The sequence below is a fragment of the Meriones unguiculatus genome, chromosome 12 (genome assembly GCF_030254825.1).
Source record: "Meriones unguiculatus strain TT.TT164.6M chromosome 12, Bangor_MerUng_6.1, whole genome shotgun sequence".
Taxonomy (NCBI): domain Eukaryota; kingdom Metazoa; phylum Chordata; class Mammalia; order Rodentia; family Muridae; genus Meriones; species Meriones unguiculatus.
In genome coordinates this window covers 1540182-1553109 of record NC_083360.1, presented here as the reverse complement: position 1 = coordinate 1553109, position 12928 = coordinate 1540182, and positions in this window count along the sequence as shown.

Genomic DNA, 12928 nt, shown 5'->3' with positions numbered 1-12928 from the left:
ACAGCCTGTGGTTTGGACAAATACATGACAGGTGTCCATCACAATAGAAAACAGCAAAGGACTTCCAGCTCGGGACCTGCAGCTCCGCCCAGCACTTCTCACCTCTACCCTCTACCCTAAACCTCTCCCTCCCAGGGGCTGGGCTTCAGCTTTCATCCCCATGCTGAGCCCTATGTAACTCAGCCATCTTGGCTACACTAGTCTCTTGGCTGGGCCATCCCTCATGCTCTTCCTCTCCTCTCTCCCTCATGGTCCAGTTTAGTTTGCTGGCCATGTTCCGGCCTGGGCTCCTTCCTCTGCCTGCTTTCTCCCTTATAGCTACAATGAAAGTCTTCTCCAAACTTTAGGAGTAGTCCTGTCCCCCTTTTACTTTTTTTTTTTTTTTCATTATTATTCAGTTATCTTAGAAGGAACACATTTCACACCCTCAGGCTCGTACCTTACTAAGCCTGAGCATGAATGAAGTTAGGACAGCCCAAGACAGAACCATGTGGTATGTTCACCTGTAGGACTTAGGCAGTAGCCACCAGCCTGTGGTCAGGGCAGAGAGCTGTCACAGCAGCCAGTCTGCTTTCTACAGTCCTGAAGCTCCTGGGGAAGATGGCAGGATGTGAGACCAGAACTGGTAGTCTGTCTTCTCCTGCCTCCTAGAGGAGGAAAACAGCCCTAAATTCCATAAGAGACAGTCTGTAAGGGAGGAGTTGAGGGCCCATCAATTTATATTTTTATGGGCTCTGAAACAGCAGTTGTTACTCCTTTATGAGACTGGGCTGTGTCAACCTCATAAACGTCCTTTATAAGATTGACCTCTTCCTTTTTGACTGAGAAAGGTACAACATTCTCCTTTTCTTTCTCCTGTCTCTTTTGAATGCTACCTAGAACCCTAAGCATGCATTTCTGATACTCTGGACTTCCTGGCTCTTTCTCTAAAGCCTTTTTCCCTACCACAAAGCTGTAGCCAGGTGGTGGACCCTCGAAGCTGGTAACTCAGACAACATGGCTTTCCCCTTTCTGCATTCCCTCCTCCTTCCTGGGCAGCTTCTGAGTTTACAAGCTGCCTGCCCTGAAGGATTTTCTTTTCAAGTTTGATAATTGTCCCACAGCTTTTATTTGAAAAACAAATCAACAAGAAAGATCCAATTGGAGTACCTCTTATTTACTTTGCTCTGATTTATCCCAATCATGATGCGATTAAAGCAAAGAATTGCTATTTCATTGAGCGTAGAAACTGAAGCTGTTTTTTAAAAAATGTGTTAAGTGATAGGAGAAATGTATGCATCTACTTGGAAGAACTTTTAAGTAGATAGCATCTAAATTACAATTTGTACACCCTAAAAGACAGTGTCCTCACAAACACCTGTGTTTTTCCGTGCTAGGGACTGGGTAGTTTTCTGAATACTGATAAAGACAAAAAGCCCTGATCTCCCATGTAGTCTAGCAAGAGAAATGCAGAGGCACACGGGGTGCTCACGCTGTGCCATGATGCAGGTGAAGGCATCTGAACTGTGCATGCAGTTTTGTGAGAGCCTATTTTGAACATGGCTCTATCAAAACTGTCAGTTCAAATATGCAACACTTATGCTTAAAACAAAGTGACTCCTCTGTGAGTTGGAGGCCAGCCTCATCTACAGAGCGAGTCCAGGACAGCCAAGGCTACACAGAGAAACCTCATCTCTAAAAATAACAAAACAAAAAACCAAAATGACTCTGGGAAATGACTTCCATACATTTTTCTCCTCCACTGTTCTTTTGTTCCATCCTTTCTCTAAAAATGTTTTACTTAGTTTTACTCTATGTGCGTGAATGTCGGCCTGTGTGTATGCAGGTGCCATCTGTGCACAGTGCCTGTTGATATCGGAAAAGGGTATCATGTCCCCGAAAATGGAGTTTCAGGTGGTTATGAGCCATGAGATAGGAACCAAACCTGACCCTGTGCAAAAGCAGCAAGTGCTCATAACTGGGAGCCATCTCTGCACCTCTTTGTTCTAGTCTTATTACCAGAGAGGCAGTTATTCAACCACTGAAGGAACTTCATCATGCCTGGGGATGCAGCTCTGTGTGGAGTGCTTACCCAGCATGCACAAGGCCCCAGGTTCAATTTCCAGAACTAGTCAAGTTGACAACCAGAAATAGCCACCCCAGCAGGCGAGGATCAAGGTCTGAAACAGCGTCATGTCTGAAGACTTCCCCGTGGAGCAATGCGTGATGACTGCCCATAGCAATCTGTAGACAGAACAAACGCAGACAAGCTAGAGTCATGAGCAGCATGGTCCAGGCCTGGTCAAGAGGGTGGAGAATAGGGCCAGGGACTGGGAAAGCTTTCCTCCTGCTCCCTCGCTAGTTCCTCCACATTTGAGGAGCAACCTGTCAGCGACCTCTCAGGGGGCCCCAGTGCAAGCACTTCAGCACCTGGCTTGGTCCCGCTGCCGAAAGGAGTTGGGCACCCAACCCCGGAGCCAGCTGTGCATCTTACCAGCTGTCGAAACCATTTCAACACAGCATTGTGCAATTTCCAAAGGGAAGTTACAGAGATGAACAGGCATGGTTGTCCTTTAATGCACTGTCCTGTACTCTGTCCACCCTGGCCAGAAAAAGAACAGTTAACAAAAAGATGGCATGAGTGAAATGTAGAGCCATTTCTGACGGGTTCCTGGGTTTAACGTTACAAGTCAAGTGTGGCCACAGGCTGAGGTTTGGCTGTGACTCAGGGCTCCTGCGGCTTCCTCTGTCTCCCTCCTGACCCTTCACTGTTCTCTCTTCTCTGAAAGCAATGCTCTTGGCTACAATAGTTCTAGGGTTCCAGACTCCCCTACCAAGTCCTGATATTGACATCAGCACTTTCTCACTTGGACCTTCTCACTAGATGTCCTTAACTGAAGCCAGCATATCCTGGCCACAAATTAGTTTTTCCCACTGGGGTCTCCCTCATCCTTCCCCTCCCACTTACCCTATGCACGGACCCCTGACCAGAACCAGCAGGGATTTGAGTTTCTCGGCAGCACCTGGCTTTTCCTCCTGTAAGAACACACTTTGTGTGTTTATATTCCAGAGAATTTTAAACTAAGATAAAGTGATAGCACCCACCCCTGTCAATAGCCATGCACCAGTCCATGGCTAGTCTTGTGACCTTTGTTGCTCCCTGGTTCCCCATTCTACCACGTCAGTGTAGCTCTAAATGCTTTAAGTGTGGGTTTGTAAGCGACAAGGACTTGAACAGACACACACACACACACACACACACACGAATGCACACACACATGTTGTCACACCTAAGCTGATGCTTCTCAAGATCAGCAGAATGACCCAGTCATTCTGGGATGACCCAGTCTGTCTTAAGACTTCAGGCGCTGTTGACAGGTGGCATCTAATTAAGCAGTCCTGAAGCTCATTCAATAAACTACCAAGTCTGACCTTAGCGTTGTCCACTGTTTGCACTCCACTCACCGCTGGCTTCTGGTGTGTTTGGGTTTCCTCTCTGCTCAGCCCTTCCTTTCCGCAGGCACTGTTCGTTGAGAAGCTGATGACTTGATTTGACTTTCTGTCGAGAATGCTCCATGGATAGGGGGTGGAGGGTATCCCCTGCGCCATTGCTAGCTGGTTGCTGTTGTTTTATCGTTGCAAACCTTGGGGCCATGAGATGGCCCAGTCTGTGAGATGGAAGGAGAGAGCTGACTGTGCAGTGCTGTCCTCTGACGTCTGCGGAAGCACCACAGCTTGTGTGCCCACATTGCTCATGCAAACACACAACAGTAATAATACATAAACTTATAAAATGATGCCTGGGTGAGTGGCAACAGCTGAAAAGAAAGGATGAGGAGCAGGATGGGTAGCTTTGCTGTCCAAGTCTGACAACCTGAGTTCAAATCCCCAACACCTGCATAAGAGCTAGGCCCCACGAGTTTGCAATCCCAGCGTTGGTGGGTGGAAACTGGAGCGCTCTGGCTCAGGAAGACACCTTGTCCCCCAAACTAAGGTAAACAGGGGTTGAGGGAGACATCTGATATCAGCCCCTGGTTCCGATGGGCACAGATATGCACACGAACCTTCACACACGCACACGCACACACACACACACACACACACAGGCACACATGCGTGTTCAAGAATGAATCCACATGTCCGGTGCCACTGGCCACACAACACGTATGATGTAGAGACTTCTATGCATGGAAGCTGATGGCAGGAGGCTTCTTGTGGAGGGCAGAGGGGCCAGCGGTCGGTCCGGTTCAGCCTCGGTAATTACGTCAGCCCTGACCAGGGGTCAGTGTGTCTAGAGAACTCTGTTGGGTTTCAGTTCTTCTGAGAAGGCGCTTTGTCACAGCACTGTGGTTCTTCTGTCCTGTTGTAATAAATGATAATAATACAAACTACAAGCGAGTCATCCGTTTTTATTTTTATATCTGTGGGTGATTCCTGCACCACACATGCGCACTGCCCAGGGCGGCCGAATGGGGCACTGGACCCTCCCTGAAACCTGAGATAGAGTGGAAATCCACTCTATCTGGAAATCCACCCGCCCCCACTCCCTCCTCTGTCCTTAGTGACCCCTTCCGACTGCTTGAGGCCATGAGAATTCTAGGACAAAACTGGATGGTTCCCTTGTTGCTGCGAGGATCAGCAAAGGAAAAGCCCCGACAAGGTGTGAGACTCAGCAGAAAGGCCTGGCGAAGGCGTGGTGTGGTTCGGTGGGGGAACCAGAAGTCACAGGAAAGGTCCTTAAGCCCGTCCCTAGGGGGGTTCCTGCTAAAGTGAAACTCACAACTGTAACCACAGCTTTTGTGGAAAAGGCACCAAGAGATTTAAGTGAGGATGGCTTATCCCGCCTTTGTACGTGTGTGCGCGTGTGTCTGTGTGGTACACACATATGTGACACCCATGTATTGAGTGTCCTAAACTTATAGATGACGCTGACTTGATGACTCGTGGACAATGTTTACAGTTTATTTGGGAAAAGCTTGAGTGTCCCAGTAAAGACACTATTGAATATGACACCACTTGAATGTAAGAACACAAAGGGACGAAGGCACCGAAGGGTTACACAGTTGCTCACAATGGCCGCTCTGCGGCAGCTCGCGCATCCCGCACGCGGAAGACCCGTTCCAGGCGCTTCCAGTCCTTCACTAATATAGCACTACAATAAACTGCGTGAGCCGACCTTTCCTTTTCCTTTTTATTTGCGACAGACGTCTAAAATAGCCCATGGGCAAAAGGAGTAGCTGATGATTGATCTCAGTTGTCAATCTGACCAGCTCTAAAGTTATCTGGGAAGGCTGAGCGATGACTCAGCGGTGAAGAGCACTGGCTGCTCTGTCAGGGGACCTGGGTTTGACTCCCAGTAGCCACACAGCAGCTCTCGGCTGTGTGTAACTCCAGTCCCAGAGATCAGTACCATCTTCTGGCCTCTTCAGGCACTTCAGGTTCACGGCGCCCAGACATACATGCAGGCACAGCACCCATACACGTACAATTAATTACCTAACCAATTAAATTTAAGCTCACCTGTAGGATGGGCCTGTGGCATTCTCATGAAGGGTTATCTTTATTGCATTAACTGAGTTAGGAAGACAGGTCCACTGTGGGTAGTGCCATTCCCCTGGCAGGATCCTGACTGTAAAATGGAGAAGGAGAGGTGAGCCGTGTGCACTCAACCCTCTCTGTCCCTGACTGTGGGTGCAAGATGGTCAGCTGCTTCAAGCTCCTGCTGCCTTGTCCTCCCCACCAGGATGGACTGTACCCTTGAACTGTGAGCCTGAGTAAATCCTTTCTTTTCTAAGTTGTTTTTGTCAGAGGATTTTATTGTTGCAGCAATAGGAGAAGAAACAAAGACAGGTGGCAGGAGAGCTTAGTGGGAACACGGGGGAAATTGTTCTAGCTTTAAGTCTCACTGTCGTTAGGCCAGTGGGCAAATGCCATCCATAACCGGTTACACAGCATACTCCCTTGGCAGGAATAGCTGTCTGGGGGCTGGGGGGGGGGGGTGCCATTCCAATTGTCAGCATTGACTGTCATCTTTAAAAACTTTTAATAACTTTCTAATACTAAAACTTGTATTTACAAAGGGAGTATAGACCAAAATATAAGAAACATATAACTTAATAGAGGAAGAGGGAAGGAAAACAAAAGAAATCAGGTTTTAATTGTGACCGTACATACAAATGAAGAGAGAGGGCGTGAGAGAAAGAGAAATACACTGCATGACATTGCCCATCTGAAAAATACCAATTTTATGTTAAAGGTTGGGAGTGGGAGAATTGTGAAAATGCTCAATAATATAAACTTTCATAGAGGCTGCAATTAACAATCCAGTTTTCATAAAATTGAACAGTTACTAAAAAAAAAATAGGCCTTGGATATTGTTACCACCCCACTCACAGGAACGGTGACCAGGTAACTTGATAGCTAGCAAACTAAGCTGACTGTGGTGGTCACTTCGTAATATTTACCTTTGTCACATCATCCCATCGAACACTTTAAAACTGTGCAATTTTTTGGTGGGGTGCATAGGCATTTTTGGTTTGTTTTTGTTTGGTTTGGTTTGGTTCTTTTTTTTTTTTTTTTTTTTTGAAACAGGGTTTCTCTGTGTAGCTCTGGCTGTCCTGGACTCCCTTTGTAGACGAGGCTGGCCTTGAACTCACAGAGATCCACCTGACTCTCCCTCCTGAGTGCTGGGATTAAAGCAGAGTACCAGGGCAGATACATTTTAAGACAAGGTCTCATTAGGTAGCTCTGGCTGGCCTGGAGCTCACTGTGTAGACAAGGCTAGCCTCAACCTCAGAGAGATCCAACCGCTTCTGCCTTCCAAGTACAGGAGTAAAGGTGTGCGTGGCACAGTTTTAAATTTATGGCATTTATATTTTTAAAAAATTGTATTTGTCAGTTATCTTAATGTGATAATCTTATGATTCCTGAACACATAAAAGTTTGCCTTACATAATAATTATATTTTTCAGGACCTCCAGGAAGCTCTGGGAGAAAGTCAGTAGTAATTCTCATGCAGTCTTAGAGTGGGGAAGGTTCCACATTATAACAAAAATAATTGAAAAATTTGAAGCAAACTAGAGAAAGATATTTGCAATCTGTATCACAGGTCATCTGTATCACAATCATCTTAATGTAAAAAAGATCTCACATATATATGATATATATAGAATGGTTTGTATATATAAAATATAGTGATTTATATGACATAATGATTATATATGACATATAATGAATATATATGTATATACAGTGTGGGGATGGAGAGAGAGCTCCGTGGTTAAGAGCACTGACTTGCATTTGATCCCAGCACCCACATAGCAGTTTACAACCAGTTCCAGGGGCTCTGACACCTTCTTCTGTTCTCTGTGTACAGCAGGCATGTGTGTGGTGCACAGACATACATGAAGGAAGCACACTCATATACATAAAATAAACAAACACGTAAAAATTAAAATAACAATTCAGTAGAAAGTGGGGCAAATTACATAGAAATATAGTTTACAGAAAAGAAAATAGAAATGCTTTAACAATATCTATATATCAGCTAGGCTACTTAGGGGAGGAGAGGTTGATTTTGGCTCACGGAGGGCATGCTTCGTCATGATGGGAGGCTCGGCAGCTGGAGCCACACACGCTTGGTGACAGGAACTTGTGGTTGTGGCTTGTTCATACACTGGCAGATCAGCGAACAAAGAAAGCTGGGCCAGAACCAGGGGTGGGCTACCGCCTTCAAGACCTGCTTCTAGCAACCCCCCTCAGGCCATAGGTTCCAAAGACTCCACAGACTCCCAAAACAGTGTCACCAGCTTGGAACCAGGTATTCCAACACATGAAGCTGCAAGGGACAAATCACAATCAAAGCATAATTTTACATAGATACATACATGCACATATATACACACATGTATGTATGTGTATACACATATTGCACATATAGATAGATGCTCGAGAGAACTTGCTAACCCATCATAGCTTCCTACACCATTTCAGTTGCACATGGAAGGTCAGCCCTTTTAGTGGTTGCTTGTTAAATCTCTCGTCTCTGGGTGTTTGTGCAGGACTATGGGGTTCATGCATGTGTGCACATTTGAACATGTGTGCAGAGGCCAGAGGACAAGCTCACTGTCAATCTTCAGGTGACATCCACCCTGCTTTTGAGGCAAGTGTCTCCTATTGGCCTGGAGCCTGTCAGGTACGGTAGGCCTTAGAGCAGCTGAGCCTCAGGGATTTGCCTGTTTGTGCCTACATGTCTTCTGCTGGGGCTGCAGGCATGGGCCATTGTTCACAGGGGGTGTGGAGGCTCAAACTTATGCTTGCAAGGCAGACGCTCTACTGACTAGATTATGAGCCCCCCAAATCTTTAAATCTTAGCATCTATTCTTGCAAAATCAATGCAAAGTGATCATCTCCACCCTCTACCTAAACAACGCTTCCATTGTTTTATCTTATGCAGTATATTCACCCATATTAAAAAATGTTTATCTTTTGCAATATATTCAAATGACATACAACTCAACGATACGAAAGTCATATAGAGAAATAGCTTCACCCTTATCCACAGCCTGTTTATTAACAAAGCCATCTTCACCAGCTTCAAGGACATACAGCAATTATCAATTATGTAATGAATTGTTTTGTTTTGGCAAATGGTAGAAGTCTTTCTCCACTGTTCCCCACTGTGCCCGTTTTACTGTGCAACTGTGAAATCATGTTTCATGTTCCTACTTATCCACTGGCTCCTTTCCTGAGATGAAGTTATTGAGCAACCCCTGTTCATTGCTACAATGTACTGACATTCCGCAGTTGCTAATGGTAGAAAAAAATCTGCCTCTTACAGAAATATGTTTACTTTGTATCATAGCTCAAATACATTCTCTTCCTGAAGAATGCTGAGGCGATTTCTCACTTGTGCTGTTTCAAACAGCAGCAGTACAGACAATAACATTGTGCTGTGTCTTCCCAAGTGTCTGTGGGTCCCTGTGATAATCTACTTCCTTTTTATGTGGGGGCAGGGTTTTGAGACAGGGTTTCTCTGTGTAGCCTCAGCTGTCCTGGACTCTTTTGTAGACCAGGCTGGCCTCAAACTCACAGAGATCCTCCTCCTGGAGTGCTGGGACTACAGGTATGCACCACGGAGCCCAGCTATCTACTTCATTTGGAAAGTGCCTCAAAGTCACGAGCTTTGGAAGCGAACGCTTATGTGAGTGCATCAGTCACTGTCACAGGATTCGCCACTGCACCCGTGCTGCAGCAGGTTCTTTACAGGTTGTTTACACATGAGTCTATGGGGCATTCCTATTCAGACCAGCACAGGCACCGATGGATCTCTTTCATAGATCATCTTTTCAAGGATGTCTATATCTTGGTCTGAAAATGTCTTTAATCACCTGCTATTCATTAATCCCACTCTCTCAGGAAAGCTGAGTTGATGTTTCTTTTCCCTGGCACTTGACATCACTAATTGTATCAGAACTGTTTGTTTCCAACCAAAACTGAGCTGCTGATATCTTTATAGTCTTCCTTCCTTCTGGTGACTGTATATATACGCGCAGACATACTTCCTCTGACAAGGCCACACCTCCTAATAATGCCACTCCCTGTGGGCCAAACATTCAGACACATGAGTCTATGGGGCCATACCTATTCAAACCAGCGCAGGCACTGGTGGTTCTCTTTCATAGATTATCTTTTCGAGGATGTCCATTTAGAAAACAGCTCTGGAAGAAAGTAGCACCACCCTCCAGGCAATGAGGAGACCGCTTTGATGTTTAAGATACTGGATGGCTGTCTCCTCTACAGGGAAGGACAGGCAGGCTTGCTGGGTCTGTTAGGGTTTCCTAAGCCTGAGTTCCGCCGTCAAAAGTGCGGCATTCGTCTTAACCTCAGCCACTCCAATGCACAGAGGAGACTTGAGAGCGAGAGTGATGAACCTGAAGGTGATGCACACCGGCCGCTGGGTTGAGCAACAAAGCCCCCCGCTGTGGGACTGCAAACTCACACACTGTGGAATCAGGGAGGCCGCTCCTCAGCAAGATGGGGACAGCTCTACCACAAGATCCAGGTACACCGCTCTTGGGCGTGCACCCAAAGGAAGCGGCATCCTATTACAGAGACACTTGCTCAACCATGTTCATCGTGCTCTATCCGTAATTAGACAGAAACCGTTAACAGCTTAGATGTCCCTCAACAGATGAATGGATAATGTGGTTCACTTACACAATGGACTATTCCCTAGCTGTTTAAGAAAAATGAAATTATAAAATCTGTAGGTAAATAGATGGCACCAGGAGGTAGTTCCTGATCCATTGGCATCCCTGACCCAGAAAGACAAATATGAAGGTACTCATTTATATGTGGATATTAACTCTTAAGTCAATGATAACCAAACTAGAATCCATTGACCCACACAGGTTACGTATAGAGTCAGGAACTAAGGAGAGACTGATAGATACACCTAAGAATGAGAAATAGAGTAGATAGTGGTGGATGGGTTGGTGGGTGGATGGATGGATAGATGGATGGATGGATGGATAGTGGTGGGTGGGTGGATGGATGGGTGGGTGGGTGGGTGGATGGGTGGATGGATGGATGGATGGGTGGGTGGGTATGGGGACATTGGAACAGAAAGATCAAGTGGGAAGAAAAGAGGAGGAAAGAGAGAGTGAATGTTAATACTGTAGAAGCTTTGTAAAATATACAACTATATGAAAGGGTCTAAATGAAATAGTCAAATAATGGGGAGACAGAGTGCCAACTGGACATTTCTTGTTACTACATGAAGCTTCCAGTCCCCTGATTGGGCTATACCTAGTCGAAGATTGTAGGTTGATCTACACCACACCTACACAATCACTGAACAAAGAGACATCAAGCTGGTGCCTACACAGAGCCTACCCCCACATGCCAGCACCTATGGAAAGTAATTTCAGGATGACCCAGGATGAAGCAGAACTAGAGTTTATGAGAGGGTATTTTAAACGTAGATTGTAAGCACGAAGATTAGTTCAAACAAGAGGGGCTTGGACGAGAGTGAGACACAGGCAAGCGTGGGCGTCAGCTTCCCAAGGACACTCAGACTTCCCTGTCTTTCCAGCAGCCACACGCAGGAGTTTTGGTGATTTTTAAACTTACTATCTCTGGGAAGTTGCTGAGGAATTTTTTAAATTATTATTATTTTTCTCCTTTTTAATTAATTTTTTATTTATTACAATTTATTTACTTTGTATTCCAGCTGTAGCCCCTCCCTTGTCCCCTCCTAATCCCATCCTCCCTCCCTCTTTTCTCCTCATGCCCCTTCCCCAAGCCACTGATAGGGGCGGTTCTCCTCCCCTTCCATCTGACTCTAGCCTGTCAGGTCTCATCAGGAGTGGCTGCATTGTCTTCCTCTGTGGCCTGGTCAGGCTGTTCCCCCTCTCAGGGGGAGGTGATCAAAGAGCCAGCCATTGAATTCAGTCAGAGACAGTCCCTGTTCCCATTACTAGGGTACCCACTTGGATACTGAGCTGCCATGGGCTACATCTGTTCAGGGGTTCTAAATTATCTCCATGCATGGTCCTTGGTTGGAGTATCAGTCTCAGAAAAGACACCTGTGCCCAGATTTTTTGGTTCTGTTGGTCTTGCTGAGGAATTTAAATGAGAAATCACTGCATAGTTCCTGAGCTGTACGCCCTGGCCAGGGCTGCTTTTGGGCACTGTAGAGTACCTGGCTGCAGGAGGTTTGGATGCCTTCCCTGCAAGCCAACTTGGTAGTCTTGTTTGTGAGAGTCCCAGAAAAAAATCCAGGAGAGGGGCGAGGTCAACTCCATTATACCAGGTGTAAGCCTGGTTTGCTGTTATCTTAATATACATACATACAAGTAAGTACTGTCTCTGTGTCAGCAGTCTTCCCAGGGTTCCCAGTTGTGCTGGAATGGTTGGTTTTCAGCTGCAGAAGGGCTCCGTTTCCTTTCCATGTTCTCATAGTTTTCTGTCTTTTCGCCTGCTGCTGTATTAGCTTTGTAAGCTTTTGGATCCCAGCACTGACATTCATGCTTCCTACCCCCGTGAACTCTCCCCAGATCACCCCAGTTTCCCGACTTCCACCTCCAGCCCAGGGTCCCTCTCAGTCAGACCATCACCTTCTTTGATCTAGGATGGGAAGGGAAGCAGCTTTTGCTTTTGTTGGGTTAGTTTCTTCCCATATCTTTTCCAGAGAGCAGGCAGTGCTCTGGGTTTCTGATAGTAAAAACAGAAGACACAAATAAGAACAGGGAGAACAGCAGAATGTTAGGGGGATGGCTGGGTGGTGGCCCACACCTTTAATCTCAGTACTTGGGAGGCACAGGCAGGCAGATCTCTGTGAATTCGAGGCCAGCCTGGTCTACAGAGTGATTCCAGGACAGTCAGGGCTTAAAGAACCAACAGAAGAATCTTAGGGGAAACAGTGTGAAAGCAACACAGCACATTCCCCTCGGTGGCCCTTCAGCTTCCGGTGTCTGCAGCCCAGGCAGTCTCCAGCCAGGTGAGATGTCAGCTTGTTCCTTATTCCCTATCCCTGGGGGCCCACACCTCCCCTTACGCCTCTGTCTCTAGGGGACCCCACCTTTCTGACGGGCTCCAGCTGCTGCCATCTGTGCTTAAGCCGTCTTCCCTTTAAGCAGCTACGGCCATTTTCCTTTCTTTCTTTCTTTGGGACTCAGCTGCTGTGGGTTGAAAACATTTTGTTGTTGTTCTGTTTGCTCCATGCGAGTGTCCACTTGCATCCCGAGTCCTCACACCTGGTCGTGTACTTCTGCAGGACTGCCTATCCGCCCCTGGCTGTCTCCTCCATAGAACCTCACTGAGGAGACCTGGGTTTGAAGGACATTTGAAAGACTTAGCTATAAAAAAAAGTCCCGAGGTTAGCTAAGCCCTCCTGCCCTGACTGACAGAATCCCACCATTAAGACAAGAAAGGATGTTCTGACACA